This window comes from Benincasa hispida, chromosome 3 (assembly GCF_027475165.1).
Source record: "Benincasa hispida cultivar pf3 chromosome 3, pf3_genome.v1.1, whole genome shotgun sequence".
NCBI classification, from domain to species: domain Eukaryota; kingdom Viridiplantae; phylum Streptophyta; class Magnoliopsida; order Cucurbitales; family Cucurbitaceae; genus Benincasa; species Benincasa hispida.
The window spans coordinates 50,491,708-50,506,351 of NC_143480.1; the positions used below are offsets into that span (position 1 = coordinate 50,491,708).

Sequence of the window (14,644 nt, forward strand, 5' to 3'; positions counted from 1 at the left end):
CGCATACCACCCGCAAACAAATGACCAGGTTGAAGTGTCCAATCGTGAAATTAAATTGATACTTGAGAAGGTCGTAAAACCTTTGCGGAAGGATTGGGCAATGAAGCTTGATGATACGTTGTGGGCATACCGGACCGTATTTAAAACACTAATAGGTATGTCTCTCTATGCATTGGTATTTGGCAAGGCGTGTCATCTGCCTTTTGGATTTAGAGTATAAAGCATTGTGGGCGGTCAAGAAACTGAATTTTGATCTAAAGAAAGCAGAAGAAGCGCAGAAACTACAGTTAGTCAAGCTAGAAGAATGGAGGATCAACGCATATGAGAATGCGAAGATTTATAAAGAGCGCACCAAGCATTGGCATGATAAATGCATGCGCTAGAAACCTCCAAATCGAGCAGAAGGTCTTACTCTTCAATTCAATATTGCGGCTCTTCTCAGGAAAATTAAAATCACGTTGGTCCGGTCCCTTCATCATCAAATAAGTATTTCCACATGGTGCGGTGGAACTAATCACTGAGGATGGCAGTCGAACATTTAAAGTTAATGGACAACGGATCAAAGCATATTATGGAGGAGATTTTCAGCCAGAAACAGCCTCCACAAAGTTGAAAATCCTAGACTATCTCATTACTCAACTCGTGAACATTTAACTCTTCATCACGCTACTACTAGCTATTTTTTTACTTATCTTTCCCTCTAAAAAAATAAAAATAAATAAATTAAATTAAAAAGAGAAAGAGAAAAACTTGTTGTTTTGTTTTGAAATCATTTGACCCTCTCTTTGTCTGTTTACAAGGATTAGGGCACAAGATTACAGAGATATTGCAAGATGAAGCAAATATTCTGATTCCATCATCGCAATCCACAGAAACAAAAGATCGCCGCAAGGATGGATGCATCAATACTCAATGCGGGCGACAGCGCAAAATTTAGGGGTGTACTCTTTCTTATCTTTATTTCAAATTTTACACTATCATATTGCATGTTAGTTTTCAAAGTTTTATCACCATATCCTCCCTAATTACCGCAATCATTTGCCGAGTAGATAAATTTAGTAGTTTATCGCATGTTGTTTCTTCACCAAGTATGATTTCAATGATGCAAAATATGATTCTATCTCTTTCGTCTATACTAGAGTCAACTTAAATCTTCAGGTAGTCACCTCATGAAATATTTCTAGAAGTTAAGAGTTTGCTAACTTTCTTTCAAACTCTCTTTACAACGCATTCTATGAACATCGCATGACTTATTTTAATTTCTTTTGGCAATGAGGACATTGCCATATTTTAAATTTGGGGGTGAAGTATTTATGGTATTTATTTTCGACCTTGCTATAAAAAAAATTGAAAATAATAACTCCACTGTCAATGCAATGGGGAACCCATGTTGATAAGAGTTAAGTTGTGAAAGGTACTTACCCTTAGTTGGATGTCCGCATGACACACCTGGGGGCAAGCCAAAACGAAAGTAAGTCACCAGGGTCAACGCATAAATAAATGACAGCAACTCCACTGCCAAGTTGGTACGAGTTTAGTCTGAGAAAGAGTGCATTGCTCGTAGTTGGATGTCCGCATGACACCTATGGAGGCAAGACAAAATGAAGGTAAGGCACTCGGATCGGCGCAAGGTTAGAAAAAAAATAGCAATGAAGAAATTTTTGTGCAAGGAGAAATCATTTGACACTCCGGTGGAAAATTTTTCTTTTTGAAATAAATCATGCGATGTTCCAGAATTCAGTAAAGTCCTTTTGAAAGTTAATCTTGCAATCCCTAAGTCTTAGAAGTATTTTAGGAAGAGATTTGAATAAGACTTAAGAAAATTCTGGCATATAGGATTTGAACGAAGTATCCTTAAGAAATCTAGGGAAAGAACTTTGCGGCTAACTTGCTAAAGGAATTTTTAGCTTATGCTTGATGACAAGCATTGTTTAAATTTGGGGGATGTGATAACGAGCAGAAATGCACGTTATCATAGTGCTGAATCCTTAAACAATATCGGATTACGTTGATGAAATATGTTAAATTGCGTCCATTAAGCATAAATTCTATAATATTGCGGTCGCATGCATCCAATGCATTAGAGCAGTTGATCTTTATATTTTTGTGCAGAATAATGCGTTAACGCATTACAAAGAATGCGATCACAGGAATACATTGGTCGAGCGCAACTTCACCGCGAGACTTTGCGTCGATTGTGCTCGTAAACATTCACCCAAGAATAATCATCGCAACATGGTGGACACATCCGAACGAAAGGACAATTAATATCAATGGGATAGAAAGCTGACGACAATCAGATCCAAATTAAGTTGACACCCGATAACGGTTAACAAGTACATCCAGCTTTATCGATTACAATTATCCGGCGCATTAGTCAGGTATTAAAGTTGTCCCTTCTGTACAACCAGAAGATAGAAGCTGCTTTTCACCTTTGATGCCCTATAAATACCAAGTGCATTCTTCAGAGAAAGAAAAAGCTGTCGATTATTTCATCATTTTACAATTTCGCGTCTTTGCCCATAGTCTTCTTTCATTTTAAGGCGGACGAGAGGAAGAAGGTGTGCCAATAGTCGTTCCGGCAAGTTTGGGAAAGCACTGGAAGCTCCAAGACAGAGAGAGGGTCGACGCCCATGGAAGCGGGAATATTTGTAGATCATAATAGAGATTCAGTGTAAAAAGCCTCGGTCGGCAAGGAATTGCTACCAGGCTCTCTACCTTTAATTTCCATTATCATTTTGTACTCAATTCAGTTATAAGAATGGAACGTCTTCCTCCATATCTGTTCACTCTCTGTAATTCACGCATGAGTAGCTAAAACAGTTGAATGGGTTGAGAAGCATTTAGCTAGCACAACTAGGGAATCTTCATTCTTTGTGATTATTTTGTTTATGTATGCTTCATTCGTCTATTAGAGATACTCGGGAGGGTAGTTTAAGGACAGGATCTAGACTTGGGAAGTTCAGGTCAGAATCTAGGTTTGAAAGAACCAGATTAGAACACATAAATGAGAAATAGGCGCTTAGGAATGAGTACTATTTGTTATTAACGCATCGCATGCATCTTGGCAATAAGATATGATTGTATGCGGTCACCTTGCTTACATGCATTTTGCATCAATGCATAGGACAAGAGTAGAAACTTAGGGAAAAGCTCTATGGACATTTTGCATTCAACACATGCATCTAGACTTAGGAGCATTGCATTTACATTGGGAAATGACTTGTTGTGCATGGTTGTAACATGATCGCAAAGTTTGACGCATTCCCGAGTAACGCTAGCTAAAGATCTTCTCAACCCGTTCATCGTATACTCATTGCATCTATCAACGCAACTCTCTTTCTCAAATCCGCCGCCTTTATTTATGCTTTTTTTTATCAATGCAACAACACACCCACACTTTATTTATTTACTTGGTTACCACAAAGTTTTCATAAACATTATCAACGCAACTATTTTCACAAGTCCCTGTGTTCAACCCTGGACTTACCAAGAAACTCAGAGGAATTTACACTTGGATTCCGCTGGGGAAACTTGAATGCACAATGCAATCCATCAACGCATATCATCCATATTTCCACTTCATAAAAATTCAAGCATCAAGTTTTTGGTGCCGTTGCCGGGGACTTCGGCAAAATAGTTGTTAACGGTAATTTTTGTGATTTCTTTGCAAAACTCTCAATCTCTGGCAAACTACGACTCGGAGATTGAGAGAACATATCAAATGAGACTAAGAGACCGCCAACAGCAACCACAGTCCGATAAAGAAGAGATGACGGAGTAGCCTAGGAATGAAGCACCAAATAACAAAATTGTCAGGGAAAATCCGATTCTGTTGGCAAACGATCACAATAGGCCCATTAGAGATTATGCATCGCCAAAACTCTATGATTTCTCTCCAGGAATCATAAGGCCTGCCTTAGACGGAAGTAGATTTAAAATGAAACCGATGATGCTGCAGATGATCCAGGCTGCAGATCAATTTGGAGGAAGGCGTGGCGAGGATTCGCACGCCTATCTCCGAAGTTTTATTGAAATCTGCAATAATTTTATGTTCCTGAACATCTCTACTAAAGAAGTTCGACTAACGTTGTTCCCATTTTCTCTCTGTGATCAGGCTAGGTAATGGGCTTATTCGCTCGAACCAGGAGAGATCACTTCTTGGGAGCAGGTGGTGGAGAAGTTTATGAAGAAGTATTTTCCACCTACCGAAAACGCAAGACGAAGAAAGCTTATTACTAATTTTGAACAAGATATGGACGAATCGTTCAATGATGCTTGGGCGAGGTTTAAAAGGTTGGTCCGAGATTGTCCGCATAATGGGCTACCAGATTGCCTGCAAATGGAAATTTTCTACCACGGTTTGAATCCTACTTCGCAGACCGCTGCCAATGCAGCAGCAGCTAGTGGTCTGCTTGACAAGACTTATGATGAGGCGAAGAATATCTTGGACCGCATCTCCAAGAATCATGAAGCCTGGAGGGAGAGTGACCCGAGATTAAGACTCAAAGATTCTGACGCAAATAACGGTGATATTGTCTCATTGCAAAACCAAATGACCGCAATGATGAATTTGATTCAAGGAATGACGATCAGTAGCCCAACAACGCAAGGTGGACACCCCCGCTCCACGTCTCCACACGAATGGTCAGGATCTACCATCTGTAGTAGTTTACAACACTTGCAAACCTCTACAGAGTAGATCGTATCCGTAGTGTCACAAGGATCAGGTATCCTACCTTAATCCTTATACTACAGACCGATTTAGGTTATCACTTAAGGCATGATCCACTTATATATCACATATACATGCTTAAGTTCACATAAGATAACCAAGGAGCTTTGGTTATTGGATATGAGTAAATGACATAATTAAATAACACTTATTTTATTCATTGAACAATGTGTATCTTTATAAAACAACGAGACTCCGGGAGAATTAGGACATCAATCCCAACAACAACTCTGCACAACCAAACACAGATATATGAACTCAGATATAATAACTTTGCACACCCAAACATAGACATACCGACTTAGACATAACAACTTTGCACACTCAAACACAGACATATCAACTCAGACATAACAACTCTACATACCCAAACACAAACATCAAAACTCCCCAGACATCAGAAGTCTCCAGACATTAGAACTCCTCACATCCTATATCATCTCAACGCCCCAAACAACCCCCAAGAGTTAAATATTGTGTTTAATAATGTCTTTGATGAAATCTATTACCTAAAATGTCTCTTTTTTTATAATCTTCATATTCGAACACTTTTATTACTTTCCTAGTTTATTTTAATTAATTTAAATCACAGGTTGATCTCTAATAAATTGGAACGATCTCTGAATAGCTAAAAGAATATCATCTGATTCTTTGAAGACAATACTCGGCCAAGACCATTTTAACTATATTATTGCTCGATGCGTGCGCTTGCGTGATATCAAGTGTTTGAGGTAAAAAAAAATTAGATTACCAGCCATATAAGTAGATTCTCCGATAACAAGAATCCAGTCCATGTGTAAACAAACTAACTACGACTATTGTGACAAGAAATTGGACACATCCCAAACGGCAAATTTCATCAACAACGAAATAATAAAGAATCGATTCGCAAAATCCCGGAAGTAAAAACAAGAAAAAAAATCCTTGGTCCTGTGAAGCAATAAAAATAAAACTGCTATATGAAAGGATCAAATCCTAAGCAGAAGCGATTGATCGTCATGTCACTAATTTTGATTAAGAATTTCGAGATATAGAGAACATTTAAACATAAAAATTTTGTTCGAAACAAAAGAAATTTATTAAGCACCTAGGGAAAGAAAAGAGTTTACATCCTTCTCAACAAACATAAAGAAAGGAGAGGGAAAATTTCAATTCCACATACCAGACAAAACTTTATCTCTAGAATGTTTTGCAATACAATCAACAAGCTCATTACACATCTATACTATTAGCTACGGGGGAGAAATATTTTATTTTCCCATTGCCCCTTTTAGTGATTGCTTATAGGGTTATATAGTGTAATTTCACATCTATATCGTTAAATTAGAAAATTTCATATTTTTAATCTTCATGTTAAAATGATTTAAAATATATATATATATATATATATATATATATATATATATATATATATATATATATATATATATCACCATCACATATACCGTTATTCTTTGATTTTAAGATTTTAATTTTTATTATATTTTTCTTTTCACGCTAAATGATTCCTCTTTAAATCCCCTATCTTATTCTTATGTTAAAATAGATTTTTTTAAAAATACATACATCCGTTGATTCAAAATAAATTATTTATCTTTGATTTTAAGATTTTTTTTTTTTTAATATTCATCATCACACTAACCAATTCAGAAGATTTGATTCAAAATAAATTATTTATCATTGATTCAAGATTTTGATTTTGATTAATTTTTTACTTTTCACGTTAATATTCACATTAAAATGATTTTTTAAATATATATATATATATATATATATATATATATATATCATCACGTAAATCAATTCAAAAGATTTGATTTGAAATAAATTATTCTTTGATTTTATGATTTTAGTTTTTTTTTTTTTCACGTTAAATGATTCCTCTTTAAATTCCCTATTTTAAGCTTCATGTTAAAATGAATTTTTTAAAATATATATACCCATTGGTTCAAAATAAATTATTCCTCTTTGATTTTAAGATTATGATTTTTATTTTTTATTTTCTTTTTTACTTTTCACATTGAATGATTCCTCTTTAAATTTCCAATTTTAATTTTCACGTTAAAATCATTTTATATATATATATATTCATCATCATATTAACCAATTTAAAAAAAAAATATTCAAAAAAAATTATTTATCTTTGATTTTAAGATTTTGATTTTGATTGTTTTTTTACTTTTCACGTTAAGTGATCCCTCTTTATGCCAATCATTCTCTTTTACTTCTCAAATCTTCAGCAATTAATGTATTCAAGGTTTACAAGAAAAAATATAGGCTTGTAACAAGCAACATATAGGCTTGTAACATATCATGCGGTCTCTTCCGTTAGTTTGGACCACGAGATTCCTATGTTGTGCCTGCTGGTTAGCTTTAAGTGGCCCTTTCCTAGTCGTTTAACGACGACTATCCCCTCGGAGAGTCGTAATATAGGATTCGGAACAACTCAAGCTCCATAGATGGATAAGATTTCTTAGGTCCATTCCCAACCTTGACTCTCCACTTTGGTAGTATAGTTGGGGTCGACCTCTAACGTCTGAAAATGAAGAGTTACACTTACAGAATTATTAAGTGTTAATAATTTCTGGTCAAAAGCGGTACCTAAATGACTATCGGAATATGAGTTATTCTGGAGATAGTATTTAGTCAAGAATGTCTTGTTGTAGTATCGTTGTAAAAGAATAATCTTGGGTACATTATTAAAATTACTAAAACTTGATTGAATTTAAACGCAATTCATTTATAGAATTTGTTGATAATTTCATAATGACGAGTTCAATAATACAATTGTTGACATCGGATAAACTGATCGGGGATAATTATGTGACCTGGAAATCAAATTTGAACACGATACTTGTGATAGATAATTTGCGGTTTGTTTTAACAGAGGATCGTCCTCCCATTCCTAGCTCTAATACAACCTGACTGTTTGGGATGCATATGATAGATGGATCAGGGCAAATGATAAAGCCCGTGCTTATATCTTCGCCAGCTTATCTGATGTTTTGGCGAAGAAACATGAGGATATGAGTACTGCCAAAGAGATTATGGAATCTCTGCAAGGGATGTTGGATAACTGTCCTTCACCCTGAGGCATGATGCCATCAAGTACGTTTACAACAATCGCATGAAAAAGTGGACCTCTGTTCATGAACATGTCCTGGACATGATGGTCCACTTTAATGTGGCATAAGTAAACAGCGTTGTTAGGGATGAGAGAAGTCAAGTTGGTTTTATTCTAGAATCTCTTCCGAAGAGTTTTCTGCAATTTTGTACGAATGCATTGATGAATAAAATTGAATACAACTTGACTACTCTACTAAATGAGCTACAAGCTTACCAGCCTATGTTGAGTAAACGTTACTACTGCTGAAAAGAGAGGAACGTCCTCCAAGCCTGATGTTGCCTCCTCTTCGAAGAGTAAGAGTATTCCTGTGAAGAAGGGCAAAGGGAAAGGGAAGAAGAAATCTGCTGAAAAGAAAGGTAAGGAGATCGCTGCAGATAAAGGGAAGTGTTTCCACCACAACGAAGAAGGACACTGGAAGAAAAACTACCCTCAATATCTTGCTGAGAAGAGAGTAGAGAAAAGTAAACAGGTAAACTAGTTCCTGGGGACTGCTTTCTCAGCTCAACCAGTGGGAGAAGTTGTTGCTTGATCTTACTTGCTTTTGTAGTCTTGTAAATAACAAATTGTATATATTTTTGTGATAAATGAAATGTTCATTGTCAGACAATCATGTTTGTTCTATCTCATAGCAACTTCTGTTAAGAATCAAACTGTTAAAAGTCATTTGCAAATATTCAGATATTTAAAAATGACTAGATCAAAGTATAAAAAGTTTAAAGATTTCTAGATCTGACTGTTAACAAGAGTTGTTAAGATAGGTCGAATGCATCTTACTCAAAGAGTTGAGAGTACGTCAAGGTAGTGGGAGGAAAGTGTGCTTCCTGGCCATTATTGAGAATCAAATGCAATCCCATATAGTTTAATTAAGAGCCTATTGTATACTAACATGTTTACAATGATTCTCTCGGCTAAAGTGTTTGAGAATCACCTAATAAGACTAGGAATACCAGATTAATAACCTAGGGCAAGTGGGAGAAATATCGAGTATAGGATACCGAATGGTAAACCATAGGTATGGGATGTCTTAGTTTATTGTATTTCTCTATAAAACTCATAAACTCGTTTTTGGATATATATAAGTTACCACTGGAGTTTTAGTCCAAGTGGGAGTTTGTTGGGTTTTATGTCCTAAAACTCGTGGTATGTAAACAATGAAACTTATTCTGGAAATTCAATAAGGTGTTTTGAATAGATGTTTTGCTTATTAGAAATCCAATAAACCAAAAAGTCCCTTGACTATTAGATGAGTACTTGAACTTTATGTGGAGATATAAAAGTGGATTAGGTTCGAGAAAATAGTCAAAATGATCTATAGTATATGAATAAGGTTGGGTACCTTATTCTGGTAACACTATTGGATGCAGCATGCTCGATAGTTGTTACAAAGAGTTGTAAAGTGCTACAAACAAAGTGATCCTAATTTGTTCATGTTGGGACATGAGGAGTGGGGGTGTCCTTGTGCAAAAGATTTTGTACAAGATCGGACTACGAAATCAGTCACTCTTACTTTACGACGTTGTTTACTGTTTAAGATTGACTATTTCAAAGCGATGACCTAGATAACTTCACCTTAATCCTGAGCTAACTATGAACTCCTGTTTATTTGGAATTATCCTTAGATTTGCATAATGAGGGTTGGCTCAACAGCGTCGGCTCAATAACCTCCCACTTCAGGGGTAAGACCGGATAGATAGCTGGGGACATAGAGTGCAAGAAGGAATTCACTCCTACCCGCTATTAGGGATAGTAGAGAGGTTGTTCCCTTAAGTGTTGATTTTGGGTCTTGAACAAGGGGGCCCACCCTTTCACTGGCCCGAGAGGGAATCGATTTGTTGATTGGATCACAAAACGATTATTCATTAGAGGATCAGTGGGACTTAAGGAACAAGAGGTAATTTCGGGGGTAAAAAAGAGATTCGACCCTGTCATTATTACAAACAATCTATGAAGGATTAATTTACTAATCATGGTTATATCGAGTGGACATAATATATCTACAGTGAGGGGAGTTCAACTATAGGCTTTAGTGAAGTGACCCTTTAGTTAACGAATGGGGGATAGTTCGATCTAATGAGTTTAGCCCGATTAATTTCGGATCATTGGAGCCCATGATCTGTAGGTCCACGAGGTCCCCCTACTAGCTCGGGAATGGAGTAGCTCTAGAGTAGCGTGATAAGTTAATTTGAAACGTTCAAATTAGAATTAAACGGAATTGGAGAATTTATATTTAAATATGATTTAAATATATAAAAATGGAAATGTGTAAAATTAATTTAATATTGGATATTAAATTAATTAGATTTATTTAAATTGTTTAAATAATTATTTATTAATTTTATTAGAAAATTAATTTATGAAATTAATTTGTAAAATTAATGAATTTTGATTTTTGAATCAAATGTGATTTTAACATCAAATTTAGATTTTGGAAATAGAAAAATACACAAATGGAAAAATGAGTTTTTCTATCTTCATCTTCAAGTAGCTCACACTAAATCCACCATCTTAAGCTTCAATTACTCCAAGCATGAGCTGCATCTCATGCAGCCATTCTCATTGCATGATAGTCTGCAATATATTGAGAGATTGAAGTAAATTTGAGGCAATGCAATCATAAGAATTTTTCCTGAAAAAATTCGATTGAAGAAGGAGTTCTTTGTTGAGTTGTTGCTATGAGCATTCTCCAAGTTCCCTTGATTCCAACTTATTTTGAGTCCCACAACTCAATCTAAAGCATCAAGAGAATAGTAGGGAAGATCTTGTGGTGGTCTACACAAAGATTTGGAGAGTTTTTGCAGTTGGAAATCGAGATTTCAAGAGTTCTTCAAAGGTATGACTTGAAACCCATTTATTTCTGCTAAAGCATGTTTTGTTTCTGCCAAAATTAATGAATTAGAGTGCTTATCAATCCTCACTGCTTCCGCTGCGTGCTGATTCAATCCAACAATTGGTATCAGAGCATCATATAAGCATTCAATTCGGTTTAATTTTGGTGTGGTGGGTGTTTTATATGAGTTATATGAAACTACTGTACTGATATGGTTTTCTAAGTTTTGGCTTTTAATTTCTCTTTGATTTCTCAATTAAATTTGAAACTGGCTCTTGCTTGATGAGCTTATATGTGTTCCCAAGAGTCTGTAATTTATTTAGAGTTATTAGAGTTGAAATTAAGTTGTAATTGGAGAAACAAGTGAAGAAGGCCGAGTTGCAAATTCCAGTTTTTCAGCCTCTGTTCATATCATTGTTGAAGTTCAGTGCTAGACGATCATTTAGCTTCAGGTGTTAGACGCTGTGAAGAAAAGCTAGACGATCGTGTAGCTTCAGGCGTTGAGCGTTGAAGTGTTATGCACTAGACGATCGTGTACCTGTGGGAGTTAAACGATGCGTTGGATTGTTATGCGATGGCATTACACGATTGTGTAGCTTCGCGTGGGAGCTAAACGATGTGTTGAAGAACTATGCGATAGCATTACACGATCGTTTACTTTTATGCGGCAGCTAAGTGATGTGCCGAGGTGCTATGCGATAGCATTACACGATCACTTACCTTTGTGTGCGTGCTAAACGATCAAGACGAGGTGCTAGACGATGGCGCTAAGCAATCGTGTAGTATTTGTCTGGCGTTAGACGATGGAGCTGCACGATAGTGTTGGACACTAAGCGATTGTGTAGAATTTTCCAACACTAGATAATGATACTATGCGATAGAAGGAAGACACTACACGATTGTGTAGCTTGGTCAGGCATTAAGCGTTGGCTGCTACACGATCACGCAAACACTAAACGATTAGGCAAACGCAAGACGATGGTCGCCATTACTAAACGATGAGCCTTAGCGAGATATTGAGCATGGAGCGAGAGCAGGCGGTTGGACCGGTTCTCTTGAGGTCTGATCCGGTTCAGCCTCAAATGGTTTTTGGCTGGTCTAGTTTAGTGGCTAGTTCGGTTCAGACAGTTCGAGTCTGGTTCGAGTAGTTTTGGTTCGGTTTGGAGCGGTTCGAGCGGTTCAGAAGTTGTTTTGTAACAATTAGGCTTTTATTTGATTGTCTATGCCAAAACTAAAACCATATCAGCCAGTGTTTAATTATTTATGTATTTGATATATGTTATAATTAAATAAATCTTGTATGTGCATACAATATGTCATTTAGATTTAAAACCCACCACATGAAGCATGTTACATGCATTGAAAGTATGTTATAATTTGTTATAATATATAGTATGCATGTTAGGGTTTCTTGTATTTAATATAAGTGTTATATTAAATATTGAATGCCTTTATGTATGTTGTGGATGTTTAATGTCTAAAGATTTATAAGTTGTTATAAAATTGGGTTAGATGTTTAAAATCCATAATAAAGAACAATTGCATGCTCACGTAGGTTAACCACTCGTTTTAATAGTTAAAACTTGTAAAACTCGGATTACAAACTCAACCGATATATAATCCTGTCTAAGGCTGGGGGTACTTAAGTTGACGGTTTACGGAACACCTCCTACCTAGAGATTATGGCCGAATTATTGAGCATTGTTAACCGGTTTTATAAGCATACGTGAGTGGTGTGAGGTAATAAAACGGTTTAGTACCTAGACATCATAGGTTAAAATCTAATTATAAGTGTTATACTTGGATAAACCACTTAGACTTAGGATAGTTTGTTTAGCCAAAATAAAACCTAAGTATAAATTTACCCAATTAATAGAACACTTCAGTGGAAGTTTAATAACTTTTATATGATAAAGTTATTAGAACACTTCAGTGGGAGATTAATAACATATACGATACGTTATTTTAGCTCTCACGTCCCTAAGAGTTCACAATCCAGATTTAAGTGGTACTTTGTGTCACCCTAGAAGTGACCTCCATTCAGAAAGAATTTTCTAGCATAAATCTAGATTTTGGTGAATAAGGGGAAGTAGTTAAAACATAAGTCTATTATATGATATATAGATTTTAACTACCACGTCTCCACGATAGTTCATACCGTGAGATTCATATGACGCTTTGTGTCACCCTAGAATGACCTCCATTCGGAAAGTGGATGTATGATTTAATACCAAGGTGAATGGGGGAAGTAGTTCATAGTTAGTGGGAGAAGGAAATGTGTCAACATATCCTGAGGTCTCTTCCGTTAGTTTGGACCATGAGATTCTCATGTTGCGCCTGCTGGTTAGCTTTAAGCGGCCCTTTGCTAGTCGTTTAACGATGGCTATCCTCTCGGAGGGTTGTAACATAGGATTCGGAACAACTCAAGCTCCATAGATGGATAAGATTTCTTAGATCCATTCCTAACCTTGACTCTCCACTTCGGTAGCATAGTTGGGGCCGACCTCTGACGTTTGAAAATTGAGGGTTATACTTATAGAATTATTAAGTGTTAATAATTTCTGGCCAAAAGTGGTACCTAAATGACTATCGGAATATGAGTTATTCTGAAGATAGTATTTAGTCAAGTATGTCTTATTGTAGTATCGTTGCAAAAGAATAATCTTGGGTACATTATTAAAATTGCTAAAACTTGATTGGATTTAAAAGCAATTCACTTATAGAATTTGTTGATAATTTCAGAATGGCGAGTTCAATAATACAATTTTTTGCATCGAACAAACTGATCAGGGATAATTATGTGGCCTGGAAATCAAATTTGAACACGATACTTGTGATAGACGATTTGTGGTTTGTCTTAATAGAAGATTGTCCTCCCATTCCTTGCTCTAATACAACCCGAACTGTTCGGGATGTGTATGATAGATGGATCTGGACAAATGATAAAGCCCGTGCTTATATCCTCGTCGGCTTATCTGATGTTTTGGCAAAGAAACATGAGGATATGAGTACTGCTAATGAGATTATGGAATCTCTACGAGGGATGTTTGGACAACCGTCCTTCACCCTGAGGCATGATGTCATCAAGTACGTTTACAATAGCTGCATGAAGAAGGGGACCTTTGTTCGTGAACATGTCCTGGACATGATGGTCCACTTTAATGTGGCAGAAGTAAACGACATTGTTATGAACGAGAGAAATCAAGTTGGTTTTATTATAGAATCTCTTTCGAAGAATTTTCTGCAATTCCGTACGAATACATTGATGAATAAAATTGAATACAGCTTGACTACTCTGTTGAATGAGCTACAAGCTTACCGAACTATGTTGAGAACTAAGGGTCTAGAATCAGAAGTAAACGTTACTACTGCTGAAAAGAGAGGAATGTCCTCCAAGCCTGATGTTGCCTCCTCTTTGAAGAGTAAGAGTATTCCTGTGAAGAAGGGCAAAAGAAAAGGGAAGAAGAAACCTGTTGAAAAGAAAGGTAAGGAGATAACTGCAAATAAAGGGAAGTGTTTCCACTGCAACGAAGAAGGACACTGGAAGAGAAACTGCCCTCAGTGTCTTGCCGAGAAGAGAGCAAAGAAAGGTAAACAGGCAAACTAGTTCCTGGGGACCGCTTGCTCAGCTCAACCAATGGGAGAAGTTGCTACTTGATCTTACTTGCTTTTGTAAATAACAAATTGTATATATTTTTGTGATAAATGAAATGTTAATTTTCAGAAAATCATGTTTGTTCTGCAAAAGTCATTTGCAAATATTCAGATATTTAAAAATGACTAGATCAAAGTATAAAAAGTTTAAAGATTTCTAGATCTGACTGTTGACAAGAGTTGTTAAGACAAGTCGGACGCATCTTACTCAAAGAGTTGAGAGTACGTCAATGTAGTGGGAGGAAAGTGTGCTTCCTGGCCATTATTGAGAATAAGATGCAATCCCAAAATTAAAAGCCTA

General features: G+C 36.2%; 1 non-coding gene across 1 annotated transcript; it reads right to left on the minus strand.

Moving 5' to 3' along the window:
• Positions 1-4,219: 4,219 nt before the first annotated feature.
• On the minus strand, positions 4,220-4,326 carry LOC120074789 (small nucleolar RNA R71). The gene has a single exon (XR_005481071.1). It is a non-coding gene; the product is annotated as a small nucleolar RNA R71 (small nucleolar RNA).
• Positions 4,327-14,644: the final 10,318 nt, after the last annotated feature.